The following is a 13,279-nucleotide window of genomic DNA, read 5'->3' on the forward strand; positions in this document are numbered from 1 at the left end:
GCAAGCTTAGCACGTTGACATCGCTCGGCTTCAAAGTCAGAACAGGACCTCTAACACCACCGACCAGTAAACATGCAGCACGAGCCAGTGCTAGAAAGACCCGATGAAAGCAGCTCAGTGACTGACCCCACAATCATGAATATGCTCAAGGACCTCACCAAAAGGATTGAAACAAGAGAAAAGAAGATAGAGGCTAACGATAAAAAGGTGGAGACATATAACTCAAGGATCGATCAGATCCCGAGCGCACCCTCAATTCTAAAGGGTGTAGATTCAATAAAGTTCGTGCAGAAACCATTCCCATCAAGTGAAGCTCCAAAGCTCATCCCGAAGAAATTCAGAATGCTCTATATCCCGAAGTATAACGGGCCATAAACCCCAATGAGCACACTACCGCTTATACTTGTGTTGTAAAAGGGAATGACTTAAAAGATGACGAGATTGAATCTGTCTTGCTGAAGAAATTTGGAGAAACACTGTCGAAGGGGGACATGATGTGGTATTACAACCTACCCCCAAACTCGATGGATTTGTTTGCCATGTTGGCAGATTCTTTTGTGAAGGCGCATGCCGGAAATGGAATTACCACCTGTCTTCGACGACTTGGAAGTGCAGGCCTTCACTCAGGGCTTGAACGAACGAAGCTCGATAGCTTCAAAGCAGCTAAAGCAAAATTTGATTGAATATTGCATAGTGACCTAGGCAGATGTGCACAACAGGTATCAATCGAAGATCAGGGCCGAAGACGACCAATTAGAAGCCCTATCGGGCTTAGTGTATCCTAGCAGACTCTTAACAAAGTAACAAAGTTTTACAGAAAGGGAGTCGATATCAAACAAAGAAAGATACCAGTCGTATGTAAAAGATCAAAGAAATGCCCCGAGGCGCAATACACCTCGAGGCGATCGAAGGACAGATCGAGGTCAAAGTTCCTGAGGACTCATGAGTAAATCCAGGTTCGATAGGCACACTAGGCAGGTAGAGGCACCCCGGTTATATGAGTACAACTTCAACGTCGATGTCTCGGACAACGTATCGGCCATAGGTAAAATCAAATATACCAGGTGGCCAAAACCCATACGGACAGATCCTTCACAAAGGAACCCTAACTTGGTATGCAAATATTATGGCACTCACGGTCATAGGACCGAGGATTGCAGATAGCTTTGAGAAGAGGTAGCCCGGCTGATCAGCGAAGGGCACCTTCGAGTGTTCCTCAACAACCGAGCTAAAAACCAATTTCGAGAAGGAGAGTCGAACAGGAAGAACGAATCAAATGAACCACAACACGTCATCCACATGATCATTGGAGGGGTCGACGCCACATAGGGACTCATTGTCAAGCGAATAAAAATATCCATCACCAGGGAAAAGAGAACTCGGGGTTACATACCAGAGGATGCTCTCACATTCAGCGAAGAGGACATTGAGACCTTGTCTCAGCCTCATAATGACGCACTGGTAATTTCTTTTCTTTTGAATAAATTTCAAATTAAACGTGTGCTCGTGGATCAAGGTAGCTTGGCCAACATAATCAGGTCAAGGGTGGTGAAGCAGCTTGGACTGCTCAACCAGATCATACCCGCCTCTCGAGTCCTTAATGGATTCAACATGGCGAGCGATACAACGAAAGGGGAGATCATCCTCCCGGTCAACGTGGCCGCTACAATCCAAGATACCAAGTTTCATGTCATCGAATGTGACATGAGATACAATCCCTTACTTTGAAGGTTGTGGATACATAGTATGAGGGCAGTGCCATCAATCCTTCATCAAATGATGAAGTTTCCAACCAAGGATAGAGTAAAATTAGTGTACGGGGAGCAGCATACAACAAGAAAGATGTTCGCGGTGCATGATGTGGCACCGACATCGATGCCCTCTACATCGAAGAAGACAAAAGACAAGCAAACAGCCAAGTAGCAACCATAACCTACATTCTCGGCTACACCCGAATGAGTGAATAAAGGACCGTGTCGCGTCCTCGGAGCAAGCAATTGAAATGTATCGAGGCTCAAACGCTATCATTGCTAAGTGAAACCCTCTCCCTTTTCATTTATGTTTTATACTAACTTATTGCAGGTGTTCGATTGAGAGGAATCGAAGCACCCTCCAGCTTGAAGACCTTGGGTTTTAAAGCACGTGTTGTGGTCTTTTTCCCTTAGATTGGGTTTTATCCCAAACGGGTTTCACCGGCGAGGTTTTTAACGAGGCAACATCCAGATGCTACCTAAGGAGAAATCATCAAGTATTTAAGCTTCTCTTCGATCAACCTCAAATACTGGGGGGCATCACCTCGGGAGGTCACCCCTTCAAAGAAATCGAACTATGCATAGGAGGACCTCGATAGGAGAATGTTGTACCGGGCCAAATGGTTAAATGAACCGTTTCCATGTAGAATAATCGAGCCTCCAAAGGAAAAAAATATGTACGCATATATCAAGTAATTGAGGAAGCCTCTTGCTTATCAAAGCACTTTCTGCCTCGAAGAAGCTCACTACTTTCTCATAAGACGGCTCAAGGGCCAAAAACTCTTGAACACTCGGGGACTATCATCGACAGTCAGCTCATCAAGCCATCGAAAACATTGAATCTGTAAGACCTCAACGAGGCATGCCCAAACTTATAAGACCTCAATAAGGCAATATCGAGCTTATAAGACCTCAACGAGGCATACTCAAATTTATAAGACCTTAAAAAGGTATAACCCTGATATTAAGGCCAAGGCTATATATCCGAACTTGTAAAATCCCTAAAAAGGCATACCCTGGATATAGACGCCAAGGTCACCGCACCCGGGGATTAAAGGCTACAGCCGAACATAAAGAATACGGTCATATCAAAAGGCTCTGGCCGAATTAACGCGGCTCGGAGACGTCCGACCGTCGCCATAAAATTTAAGGCTTTCAAATACTTCGAAAATACTTCGAAAAGAACCGTTTAATCAGGCTACCCCCGGCATAAGCAAAGGAGCTTCGATTATATCAGCTCCAAACAATGAAAAGGCTTCGAGGCAATCATCCTTCAGCAAAAAGGCTTCGAAAAATCAGCCTTCAAGAGAACCTCCCGAGGTACTCAATTGTCGTCACATATCGACTCATAATCAAGGTACTTATTTGAGCCGTCGAAGAGTCGGACGAACACAAAACATGCCAAGGCATAATCAAAACTTCAAAGTCTTCAGCCAAAATGGGGGAAAACTATAGCCAAATTAGAGGTCGAATCGACCCAAGCTAAAAAGAGCCTCAGGGCCAATCTAAAAAGCCTCAGGGCCGAGCTAAAGAGCCTAAGGGCCAATATGTTGAAAACCTAAGGGTCAATCAGCACAAGACAAAACTTGATTCGAGGTTTGAGGCCTAAACGGTCAACTACTATCAATTACTCATGAAGCACAACCTAAGGGTTCCTATCTTAAAGTCCAACATATCGGACTAATTATCGACAAGCATCAAAACTCAAAACATAAACAAAGACACAAGCAAGTGGAAATTTATATAAAGGGAAAACCAAAGGGTTCCTTTTTTATTATAAATAATGGTACAAAGGTACATTTACAACACTCCCACAGGGAGCCCTATACAAAGAACAAGAAAGAAAAACCTAGTCTACCCTCGAGAACTTAGCCTTTCGCCCCCTTGGGGACTATGCCTCCATCGGCTCCCTCGAGACCAGTTCCCTCACTGGCCTTTTCCTCATTGTTTTCAGCATCGGAAACAAGGAACTTGGCATCGAACTCATCCGCCTTGGCCTGCTCTATCTCCTCTGAGAGATCAAAGCCCTTACAATGAATCTCCTCGAGAGTTTCCCTCCGGGATCTGCATCGGACATATTCATTGCTTTTCCTCTCTCGACCGGAAGCCCCCCTCAACTTCGCACGAGCTTCAGCAACATCTTCCAGATAGATGGACACCTTCTTATTGGCCTTTGCTCGGACCTCTTCGGCTTCGGCTCGAGCGTCTACAACTTTGGCCTTCATCCTCAAACGATTTGTTTCAAGCTTAGCAATCTTGCTCATCTGGACCAAGTTGCTTTCTCGAGCATTAAGAATTTGTATCTCGAAGGCGGAGGCCTTAGCCAAAGTGCTCCTTTTGGCCTCAACATGAGCATCTATCTGTGCCTTCAATTCGTTGCATTTAGAATTAACCTGGCTGGCTTTGCCCCGGAGGCATTCCAGCGCCTCTGTTTTTCTTTGCAACTGAGATACCGAAACATTAGTTTCTAAAGATGGGAGAAGAGGCATGTATTCCCTCAAAATAGAGGTTACCTGTTTCTCGAGGTTGTCTTCGTAATCATGACTTCGGTTCAACTAAGATCGAAGATGTATCAGCTCTCTTGTCTTCTTATCACAAAGAAGCCTGAGAGATTTCCCCCCATTCTAGGCTTTATGCAACTTAGCCTCACAGTGAAGCATCTCAGACTTGAGCTTATTGAAGGCCTATGAGAAAGAAGGTCTAGTTAAAAAGAAGAAAGTATGAAGTTAGAAAAGTTATAATAACTTCAAAACTCAACATAGAGCAGAGTTGCTGAGCTTCCTTGAAGGTAGATTTCGCATCTACTAGCTCGGTCTCATCGGCCCTAGTAGAGCAACCTGAGGCGCTCTGATTGGGTGGTGATACGTCGAAGCCCATTTCCCTCGGAGTACTTCCTAACGTCCAAGAACCAGCTGCCAAATCAGGTAATGAAGGACCTTCGCCCCTCCTCTCTTGTGGAATCTCTCCCTCGAGACTAGGGGTCTCGAGCTCAGCAGGCTTAACAGTCTCGAGAGGCCTTCTAGTTCGAGCCATAAATGTTCTCTCCAGGTGCATTGATGTCCACAGAACAACTGATAAATATGAGATCTTCATCAGCGGCAACGTCCTCCTTGCGCCCCCGGGTGAGTCCTGCTTTGCTATGGGAATCCTCATCCTTCAAGGATCGTTTTCTTTTATTATCCTTCCTTGTCTCAGAAGTCGAAGGTCATTCTTCATCCTCGAAAGGGGACGGTCTCACCTAAAAAAACTCGCTGATGCCTACAATAAAGGAGAAAACTCCTCGAGAGAAGGACTACAGAGCACAGCCTATGGTGTTTAGCCTCCTATTTGCCCTTCAACAAATCTCTCCATTTGCGCTCGTCATAAGTCGAAGAGGCCGCCAGTTTGCAGGCCCAATCCGCAAGATCGGGGACCTCATATAGCATCCACAGGATCGTTGCAGAAAGGGAAAGAAAACATCCTTACAGAGTCTGGCTCCACCGAAAACAAAAATAATAGAGTATAGTATATCACTTACGCTTGAAATTCCATTTCTCGGGAAACTGCAGGAACTCTGCAAGAATAACATTGACAGTTCTCACTCGAACAAACTGACTCATCCACCCTCGATCCATGTCCTCATCATCACTGGCAATAAAGGGCTTGGTGGTTCGGTGTCGTAGTGTAATTAGACCTCGATGATGCAAAGTCCGATACAATCTGATGAGATGGCTAAGAGTGAACTCGAGCTAGGACTTTTCATCGAAATATCCTATCATCAACATGATCCGCCAGAAAGACAGATGGATCTGAGCCAAAGTAACTTGATATCTTCGACAGAATTCAAACACGAGCTGGTCGAGAGGACCCAACATAAAAGGGTATGTGTACACGTTCAGAAACCCCTCTACGTGGGTCATAATATCCTCTTCCCGGGAGGGTATCTGTAGCCTCACCTTTTCTCTCCATCCGCAGTCTCTCCTCACAGCCTCGAGGTGTCTCTCTTCTATTGATCGAATGAACCTCGATGCATGTTCTTGATGGGACGGAACGTCGAGAGGTTTCTCTATCATAAAATATTTCATCGAGACGAAGCAGTTTAAAGTTAGCTCACCAAACACGGTGTACCACTGGCCGGGAGAGAAGCAGAGGTAGGACTTCCCTCTTTTTAGTGAGTGGATTTGAGCATGGTGGCCATGATTCCTTCAAAACAAGAAAGGGAAGATGAAAACTCAGGCGAAAGCTTTGATCTGATGTGGCACTAGAACTAGCAAAAAAAGGAACTCTATAGAGAAAGGTAGTTGCACAAAGCGGCAAAGCCCTCAATGAAAGGAAAGCAAGTATATATAAGAAGAGTGGCAATTATTCATTAACTCAATCAGCTCTGACAAAGCAATTATGACTTCTTGGGAAAATGTACTGACGGGGCCATTTCGATCACTTCACGGTCATGTCACAGGAATGACATCACCACATAGCGTTTGAGGGATCGAGGAGTCAAATCAATTCCTCACCAACCCGACCTAGGTAAGGTATGTGATTGAAACCAGAACAACCCGATCTCAAGGGTCTCTGTTACTCCAAGACCGAGCTCGAAGGAGTTAAAATTCAAATTCGAAGCTTGACTTTGGCATGAACACTAAAAGGCAAAACTTTGAAGACATTAAACAAGAAAATTCTTTGCATTCCAAAAATATTTACAAAGGTGCATTTACAAAACTCCCACGCGGAGTCCACATACAAAAGAAGAAGAAGTAAAAAGAGCAAAAGTGGCCTAGTCTTCATCTTCTCTACTCGCAGAGCCCTCGTCCAAAGTAGTCGTACCTGCTGACTCCACTTCCAAAGCCTTTTTCTTGGATCTCGGCAGAAAGATCGAAACCCTTGGCATGTGCTTCCTAAAAGGCCTGCCTCCGAGCTTTTAATCAAGCATGTGTAAGGGCGCGAGCCGGTTTGAGCTCGGCCTCTTCAGATATCTCCCTGGCTCAAGTATCACTGTAGCAATATCTTCCCGATATGAGAATATGAGTGCATCGGCTTCAGACTTGGCCATAGATAACGCGGCAGCCAACTCAGCATGAAGCACCTTGAATTTGTGAGCCTCCTCTTCAGCGCCTTGAAGAAGACTCTGAGTCGAGGCCAGCTCCTCTTGGAGAGTATCCCTTTTTGAGGCCATGCTATCCTTGTACCGCTTTAGCTCAAGGATCTCGACATCTTTGGCCGCAATCTCTTCCCGAAGCTGCCTTCGCTAGGGCATCCTTTCGCTCAATCTGCAAATGCCGAGTCAAGGTAATAAACACCAAGTTATGAAAACAAAAGGCAAGCTCATGAATACCGAACTACCTGCTCGATGAAGTTCGCCCACTCTTGGAGCACTTTCTCCGAGCTTGCTCGAAGGTTGTTCAGTTGCTCCTCCCTTCAGGCATATAAAGTTTTTAGCTCATTCGACTCCAAAGCGAGCTTCTCGAACTCCTCACAATGAGTCAATTCAGCTCGTAACTTGGAAAAGGCCTGGTCGTACAGCGTCATGACCTATAGCGCGAAGGAAAGAAGTTAGAAAAGCAAAGATCAAAACTCAAGGCACAAAGGTTATGCCAAAAATCACCTGTTTTTGGAGTTTTGCAGCCTCCTCAAGAATGGATGGGCCATCGAGATCAGCATCCTCTTCAACACCTGCAAAAAAATCTCCAAAAATGCATCATCCTCTCCCTTGGATTCCCCCACATCAGGAGTCTCCTTGTTCTAGGTGTCCCGTATTTGCCCTGGGGAAAACGATGGGCCTGGTTAAAGATCGCCTATAACATCAACCTCTATCAGGGCTTCCTCTCGCCCTCGAAGAGCCTTAGAGCCGTATCCTCCGAATGTGCCAACCAAGTGCTCATCGGCACAATTTGTATCCTGTTCAATGGTCAGATCGGGGACTGCGTCCAAACCCTCCTCCATGGTCTCCTCAATACGAGGTGGGACCGCATTAGCCACCTCTTACCCAGCAGTCTTCTGCCTGGCAACCTTCGAAGCATCAGCACTTCGTCTTGCCTTATGTACCAGTGGGCATCCGTCATCGTCTTCGTCTTCAGCACGAAGACTCTCAGCAACTGCAGGAGTTAGGTCTGTTGCATCGGCCTTAGGCTTTCGAGCCTTATCTCTATTTGGTTTTGGGGACTCCGCTGGCGTCTCCTTCTTTCTCTTTCTATCTTTTGCGAGTTTTTGGGTCTCCTCTTCTCCAGAAGGAGGCTGTCTCATTGAAACGGCTTCCTTGAGGCCTGCACAAGCATAAAATGCCAAACATGCTGCCAAGAAATTTATTTATAAGGAATTTAGAAGTGACAGTGGTGAGGTCGTACCATAATTTTTGGCCTCCCGTCGAGTTTTGGACAAATCACGCCAAACGTGCTCGTCATATGAGGAGTCGAAGTCTAAGAATTTAACCCAGCCCGGGAGGTCCTTGACTGCACCGGGGAACCACACGGTGGCTACCCAATCGGAGGAAAATCAATTCAAAACAGAAAGGAATTAGTTCGAAAGAGGAAAGAGGACATTCATATGATAAAACATGCTCGGGGTAATGACCCTCACCTCTCATATTCAATTCCTCAAGGAATGGCATCTTCTCAACAGGAATGAGGTACAAAGTCCTGACTCGAATGAAGCGTCTCATCCACCCCCAGTCTTTATCTTCGTCGATGCTAGCAAACAATGCTCTGGTAGATCGACATTGCAATTTGACTAGGCCCCCTCGATAGAGACGAGGGCTATACAATCTAATCAGATGATCAAGGTTGAAAGTCATCCCCTCGACCATGTTCGAAAAATATCTAATCAAATAGACAATTCTCCAAAAAGAGGGATAAATTTGACCAAGCATCACTCGATATTGTCGACAAAAATCGAGGATCACCGGGTCTATCGGTAGAGAAAAAGAATCTACAGGACCTAAGGTAAAGGGATACGTATATACGCTAAGGAAACCAGTTCTGTGTGTAGTTATATCCTCTTCCGATGAATGGATCTCTACTTGTACCGCCTCTCCATAGCGGCAATCTATTTTCACTTTCTCTATGTCGGTTATTAGACTAATGTACTGAGACATGGGCTCGCATCGGCCCGGTACCGAAGAAGGTTTGTCAACTTTGAAATCAGAGGATGTCTTGAAGGGCCCAGGAATGCACTCCTCAATACGAGGAGGCACTATCTTTTTGCTCTTAGAAGAGCGTGACGAAGAAGGGACTCCTCTTTTTGAGGTGCTGTCTTTTAGAAGTTTTGGCCATGGTTATAATAAAGTTTCAAGGTAAGTTGATGAAGAAGTGAACAGAAGAAGGATGAAGACAGGAAACTATTAACAGAGATTTGAAGATGTTGTAAAAGTTTAAAAGATAGGAAATTAGAGTATGTATAAGAGTCATCTAAGTGTTTTGGAGGAGTTGAAAGGGCGACCAATAGCGGTTCGTGGGCTTTTCGAGAACCGTGTTGACAAGACCTCTGTACAACTTTTTTGTCACATCATTTAATGATCTCACATGGCTGACAACACAATGGGGGTATCGAAGAGGCAAGAACTCAAGATCGTTTCTTATCATTTTATTCTAAGAAACGCGGGGACTATCTGTATACGGCCAAAATCGGGGAGTTTGACTTTGGGGCTACTATGGCACTCCACGACCGACCTCGGGAAGCTCGAAGCAGAATTTGAAGTGTGACCTCGAGGTGCGTCCCTCGAGGGAGCATATCGAAGGTTCATTGTGGTCAATCTCGGAGCAGTACAAATCGATGATCGTCATGGAAAGGTGGGAAAGCTCCCAGGGACACGTGGTTAGAGCTGACCAGGCTTGCAAGAAATAGTACAAATCCGTACTGAGCCATTATACAGATGTACCAATAGCATTTCCTCGTTATTAATAGACATGTACTATGTTGGGATTCCCCCTCCTATATAAAGGGGACCCCTGTCATTTTGTAAGGGGAAGGAATATGGAATACAATAGAACATTCTCCGCTTTTCTTGCCTAAACGTGCTCAACAATTACTCTACAAATTTATTGCTTGTTTATTTATTGTTCATTTATTGTTCTTCATTTATTGCACATTATTAACCGCAAAATGCTATCTTCGAGGCATTCGATATTATTGTTTCTTCATCAATTGTTCATTGCTAACTGCCCTAACTAGACCTCGAGGCCCCCGTTCCAGTCAGCTCGAGGCTCAGTCTTGCGATAGCACTGGTTTGCATATCTTATTCTCTTTACTTGCACTTAGCATTTATTGTCTAACAACTAGTATTGAAATAAATTGCATATTTTTAGAACCACAAAATCAAATATAATTGTTAATACCATTTTCAAGGTAAACACAACCATAAAACGAAGTAACCAAATTCGGAAAGACCAAATGAACGACATAATGACTTTGATTCCAGCACATGAAAGTTAAGTAATCATTAGGAATTTTACAAGCGAGCATTCCTAGAGTCTGATTTAAGTTGTAATTCACGGGTTAACAATACAATTCTAGGGATAAAATCTTCATTCCACCAATAGCTCATGACAACAAAATCACCAGAAAAAATCACGAAATGAAAGCAAAATTAACCAATAAAATATGAAGAGACTCGAAAATGCTGATCTATAATGCGAGCTGGCCTCACTGATCACCATCTTTATATATCAGGTTGATAAGGCATACGAATCAAAACTAGCGTTAGAGTAACTGAATCGAGTTTTGAAGACTAGAGGGTCCTAAAAAATCAGAAAGAAGAAAAAAAACAATAAAGAAACTACTTTTGAAAAAGAATAACAATAACAAATATTGCGAGAGCATGGTGTTGAAACACATGCAAACAGTCAGTCAATAAACCAACCCTACAAATACATTCAATGGGTGAATAGATTTTTCACCTATTGCTTATATCCATGAAAAGAAAGAAAAGAAAAAAATAAGGAACGAAACAATTCTAGGCTTCTTTGGATTTTGCTCCATGCTAGCTCTTATGCTTCGCGTTCACCGGCCATTAGACCTTTCACATATGCCCACTTCACCTCACCTGACTTTCATATGAAACCTAGCAAATGTGGAAACCTTACCTCCCAGCCTACGGCAATGTGGCAGATCACATAGTTAATGGTGCATAAAACCGCACCACTTTCATTTGGTCCTAAATTACGTTAGGCCTTTTTTTTCCTTTTTGTGGGGGTGGGTCGGGAGGTAGGGCAGGGGCTAGGGGTGGGTTGGGAGGCAAGGGAGGTAAAGGGAACAAGGGTGTTTATCGGTTGAGAATTGGGTCATGAAACATAGGTACATTGACATGTAAGTCTATAGAGTTGGCGAAGATCCTCCAGAAAAAGAGGGTCAATATAGCGTGTGTCCAGGAGACAAGGTGGGTAGGGTCGAGTGCGGGGGACGTGGATGGATATAAACTTTGGTACTCAGGAACCTAGAAGGGTAAGAATGGAGTGGGTATTTTGGTGGATAGGGAACTTAGAGAGTCTGTGGTTGAGGTTAGACAAGTGAATGATAAATTGATGACTATTAAGTTGGTGGTTGGACAGTGCACCCTAAACGTTGTTAGCGCATATGCGCCACATGCGGGCCTAGATGAGGAGGTTAAACGATGCTTTTGGGAGGGGCTAGATGAGATTATGCGTCAGGTACCACCTGCTGAGAAGTTATTCATAGGAGGGAATTTCAATGGTCATATTGGGTCGACCGCAGGTGGGTATGACGAAGTGCATGGAGGATTCGGTTTTGGGGAGAGGAACGGAGGAGGAACCTCGTTACTGGACTTTGCTAAGGCTTTTGGGTTGGTAATTGCAAACGCTAGCTTTCCGAAGAGGAAGGAGCATTTGGTTACTTTTCAAAATGCGGTGGTGAAAACTCAAATTGACTATCTCCTCCTCAGGAGGCGTGACAGAGGGTTGTGCATGGATTGCAAGGTGATTCTAGGTGAGATATTCGTGACGCTACATAGGCTCTTGGTGGTGGACGTTGGTATTATGGTGAAGAGGAGGAAGATGTCGTCTCGAGGAAGACCGAGAATCTGGAGGGAGCCTTAACTAAGGATAAAGCCCAAGAGTTGGAGGGGCGGTTGTTGGCTATAGATCTTGGAAGAGCAGTACTGACACGAGCACTATGTGGTCAACGACAGCAGACTGTATAAGGGCTGCAAGAGAGGTGTTAGGGGTCTCGACGGGCGTCTCTGGCAAGCACAAAGGAGACTGGTGGTGGAATGAAGTGGTACAAGGTAAAGTGGAAGCAAAGAAGGAGGCGTACCGGACGTTAGTGGGGAGCATAGGTGAAGAGGATAAGCGTGCGTGCATGGAGAGGTATAAGGTAGCTAGGAAGGAAGCGAAGCTGGCGGTCACGAAGGCTAAGACTGCCGCTTATGGTCGTATGTACGAGGAACTAGGGAAAAAAGGCGGGGAGAAGAAGTTATTTAGGCTTGCCAAGCTGAGGGAGAGGAAAGCTTGAGATTTAGACCAAGTGAGATGCATCAAGGACGACGATGATAGAGTATTGATGGAAGATTCCCAGATTAAGAGGAGATGACAGACTTACTTTCAAAAACTTCTTAATGAAGTAGGGGATCGGGATATTGTGCTAGGTGAATTGGAGCATTCCAAGAGTCACGGTGACTCTGGGTACTGCAGACACATCAAGGTGGAGGAGGTCGTGAGAGCTATGAGTAAGATGAGTAGGGGCAGAGCAACCGAGCCCGACGAGATTCCGGTAGAATTTTGGAAGTGCGTGGGAAAAGCAGGTTTGGAGTGGTTGACTAGGTTGTTGAATGTTATTTTTAAGGCGAAGAGGATGTCGTATGAGTGGAGGTGGAGTACGGTGGTCCCATTGTATAAGAACAAGGGTGATATCCAGAGTTGTAACAATTATAGGGGTATCAAATTACTGAGTCATACTATGAAAGTGTGGGAGAGGGTAGTTGAAGCGAGGTTGAGGATGACAGTGTCCGTATCCGACAACCAGTTTGGGTTCATGCCGGGTCGTTCTACTACAGAAGATATACACCTTGTTAGGAGGGTGGTTGAACAGTACAAAGATAGGAAGAAAGACCTGCACATGGTGTTTAGTGACCTAGAGAAAGCGTATGACAAGGTTTCTAGAGAAATTCTCTGGAGAAGCTTGGAGGCAAAAGGCGTGTCGGTTCCCTACATTATGGCGATTATGGACATGTATGATGGGGCAGAGATTCAGGTTAGGATAGTAGGAGGCGACTCTGACGCTTTTCCGGTTGTTATGGGGTTACACCAAGGTTCTACGCTCAGCTCATTCTTATTCGCCCTGGTGATGGACGCGTTAACACACCACATTCAAGAGGATGTGCCATGGTGCATGTTGTTCGCCGATGACATAGTTCTAATCGACGAGTCGCGAACTGGTGTTAACGAGAGGCTGGGGGTTTGGAGACAGGCTCTTGAATCTAAGGGTTTCAAGCTTAGCAAGACGAAGACGGAATACCTGGAGTGTAAGTTCAGCGTTGAGCAGGGGGAAGTGGGTGTGAATGTGAGGCTTGAATCATATGTCATCCCGAGTAGAGGCAGCTTCAA

The sequence above is a fragment of the Nicotiana tabacum genome, chromosome 10 (assembly GCF_000715075.1).
Source record: "Nicotiana tabacum cultivar K326 chromosome 10, ASM71507v2, whole genome shotgun sequence".
In the NCBI taxonomy this organism is placed as follows: domain Eukaryota; kingdom Viridiplantae; phylum Streptophyta; class Magnoliopsida; order Solanales; family Solanaceae; genus Nicotiana; species Nicotiana tabacum.